Source organism: Dendrobium catenatum, unplaced genomic scaffold, assembly GCF_001605985.2.
Source record: "Dendrobium catenatum unplaced genomic scaffold, ASM160598v2 fragScaff_scaffold_621, whole genome shotgun sequence".
NCBI classification, from domain to species: Eukaryota; Viridiplantae; Streptophyta; class Magnoliopsida; order Asparagales; family Orchidaceae; genus Dendrobium; species Dendrobium catenatum.
Window position 1 is genome coordinate 26,475,056 of NW_021319083.1, and position 3,677 is coordinate 26,478,732.

Consider the following 3,677-nt stretch of genomic DNA (forward strand, 5'->3'; position numbering starts at 1 on the left):
GAAGGGGCAGTAACTTTTCCGGTAGGAGGGCCCCATCTATACCCGTGCAACTTCACCGGACTGGCGAGACCGGTGGCACACGAAATCCCATCAGAGCGCCTGCGCCGGCGTGGGCTCGCCCTGTTGACCTCGTTTTTGTCCTGATTTGCTCCCGATTGTGTTTGATCGTGTTGATCGAGCCTCATCGAACCCGATTCGTTTCGAGTCGATATCAATTTGAGTTAGATTTATTTTATCTTATTTTATTAAATTAATTTTGGTCGAGTCGAGGCGAGTTCGAGTTGACCCGGATCGAACCAAACCTTACTCGATTTTGAAACGAATTTTAGTCCCTCGGGTGTAACTAAATCCTAATCAAAATTTGATTGAATTTCCAAATTTGTTTGAATCCCACCGTTGGATCAAAGAATTTGATCCGACGGCTCCGATCTCCCCCTCTCGTGCCCTAACTAAGGCGGAAGCCCCCATCTCACTGACTCTCTCGGTCTTGGCAAGAAAAAGAGCCGAAAGCCTCCCGTCCACGGGGACTCTCTCCTTTGTTCGCACGAAGCCAAGCCGAAAGCCTCTCCTCTCTTTTCTTCCTCTCTCGCACGACCCTCTTGGAGTCGGCTTCCCTCTCTGTCTCCTCTCTGCTCGGACGACACCAGGAGGCCTTCGCCCTCTAGTTCAAAAAGACCTAGAGAAGCCAAGGGATTTCGCTGCTTCTCTCTCTCTCTCTCTCTCTCTCTCTCTCTCTGTTTGTTCGCCCCGAGCCCACTACCTCCGTCTCCCCTCTGTTCGGACCGAAGCCGAGGAACCTCCCCTGTTCGTCCGACCTCAGCCAGGACCGAGCCCAACCGTAGTGGCCCGATCTCCCCCCGACGAGCCTTCTCCCTCTCCCTGCTTCGCACGATCCCAGACCGAACCCGTCGCTTTGGCCGACGCTGATCCGAGCGGCCGATACGAGCCCGTAGCTTCTCCTACCTTCGAACGCTGCAAGGTAAGCTTCTTCTTCTTACTCTTATTCTCCCTCTCCTTCCTCTTTTCTTCCCTTTCCGACTTTATTCCCTTTATCCAATTAACATGCATTCATCAACCTGTGGTTGGAAGAGTTTGATTTCTGTTTAGAACTAGTTTGGTAAAACAGTCCCTACCATCTATTATTGTTTAGTTTTGTTATACTTAGTTGGTCATCAAATGATGCTTTGATGCTTTTGGAAGCGTTGAAGGCTGTTGTTAACTATGAGTAGTTCCACATAATGCAAGTCAGGTAATGTGTTGAGTTCTGTTGTTTGCGAGTGAGCAACTAGTGTGTAAATTTTATAATTGATTCATGTCATATGATTAAAGATCTGTTAGGTGTAAGTGTTGCAAAATCATGAAAGATTATGTTCGTTTGTTATAAAAGTGTGTATGCAAGGTGCCTATGGAAATGCCTATTGGAAGCAACATAAATATTTTTGGCAAGGGTATCAAGCAAGTATAGTTTTGTTTTGCTTAGACAGCGTGATACAATTCCTTCATAGAATGTCAATTCACATGCATGTTCTCTCTCGAGAATGACAAGGAAGAATGAATATTTACGAGATAGTTGCTTTGCTTACATTAAAAAATCTAAAAGATTTTTTTTTTTAGTTATTTGATGGAACACGTGTGGAGTTGAAGGTCATTCCTTCATGAATTTGTTCCTTTCATTCAATGATTGTGGATGGATCTTGTCCTTCTCTAAAAGAAAAGTAGTAAGAGTGAGGAGAGACTTTCTTCTTAAATTCATGTTGCATTATATATTTTTGTGTATTGTGTTACATAAGATAACGAAGTGGATGATATTTGGAATAACTCATTTCCTTTGGTGAATATCTTAATATTTGAAATGTGCATATGACAGTACTTCAATTTTTGCCTGTTGGTAGCCTTTGTGAATGTGTCGCTTTGAAATATATTGGGAAGGATTCACACATTGTGGTATTGAATTGGATGTTAGCATTTTAATGAATTTGGAGAGGTTTTATGTGAGCTAATCTCTTTCCTTTGGATTTTTAGTGGGTTAAGGTTGGTCGAATTAAAAAAAAAAATGATTTCTTTCGTTGCCCTCTTAGGAACTTGAAATGGACAATATTTGTTTTCCTCCATTTAATATCGAATCTCTTTGTTGTGATGATTGCCTTCAAGGAGAAATGACAATGCTCTTTGTATTCGTTCATTTGGAATAAGACTAAGTAAAATTCGCCAATGTTTACTCTTTCCTTTTCAAATCTTGTTGATGATATTTGTGAGCAAGCATTGTTTTCCTTATAAGCATTTGAGTGCAAGAATCCATGTTGTAAGAGTATGAATTTTATCACACGAGAAAAGTAGTCTAAAACATGAATTGTTAGAAATTTTGTTGTTCTTCAGATTATACATTTGCAAGCTTCCTTTGAATACTTGTTGGCATGTAGTGTGGAGATTGGAAGCTTGTTGGGAAACAATTATGCATCTCATGTCTTGAGTCAATGTTGCAATGTTTTGATGATATGTTCTCTCCTCTCTCATTAGTACGCATTGGAAGTAGGTTGTATTTTTGAAAAGTATTTTGAGTATGGTGGAAGAGAATTTGAGGCTTTATGCAAAAATCCTATTATACGCATTTATGTCTTTTGCGATGGAATTTATGTATGACACTTTGAGATGTTTCATGTTGTGTTTTGTGATAAAGGAATTGGAACACTTCTTTGCATTTATATGGAGAAGTTAGTAATTATTTGGGGATATTTTGTGAATGTTGGAATAAAAAAGGAGTGTATGTGTTGGAAGATTTCTTGAGTTGTCAGAATAGAGTTCATATGAGTCATGCTTCGTTTTCTTGCTTAGTCTCATGCGGTGAATGGAGAAATAAAGATGGGAATAATACTTTGTATCAAGTGGAAGTTGTTGGACAGTGGTTCATATTGTGATTGGGACATTGCTTCTAACATTTTAGAGAAGTGAATTAGCTCCAAAATTTCTTTCTCCTTATTTGCATTTGGCTCAAGTTGGATTGAAATGAAATGGTCAGATTTCCTTGTGCTCACATGGATATTTGGTGGCATGCAACATAGAGAATAGAGAATTTGCTAAGGGCTCTTTTGAATCGTTTTATAACTTAAAGGCTTTTACGATTTATCTTATATATCAGAAATTTTCATGATTTGTTTTGTGATTAGAAAGTTCTACAAGCTATTTTACGTTGAAAGATTTTATGAAAGATTTTGTGTTGGAAAAGATTTGTGAATGTTTTATAATAAAAAATCTCATGAAATCTTCTCGTTAGAAGAATTTCATGAATTTTACCCCACTCCAAATGTCATAGAGGCGCTTGATTATTGGTCTTTTCCTGTAGAGTTTTGTGTCAAAAGATTTTCATAGATGCTTTATGTGGAAATTTGTGTAGTATTTCATTTGTAGGTTTTTCATGAGGTATTTTGGGACTTCTAGCTTTATGATTAGCTTAGTGTGATAGACCCGTTGGTGTCTTTTTAGAACGAGGTGATATTTCATAAGGAAGCTATCTTTCTTCTTGCTCGCACTTGTTTTCTAAGTGGTTTTAGGATTAGTGGGTAGTAAGATCATGTTTTGGGTTTTAAGTGGGAGGTTTATTTTGGGGGTTTGTTTCTCTTTGTCGTTTGGAGCTTTGTTTAGAGGGTAGTTAAGTTTGTTTGAGTTGAGTCTTATTCTTT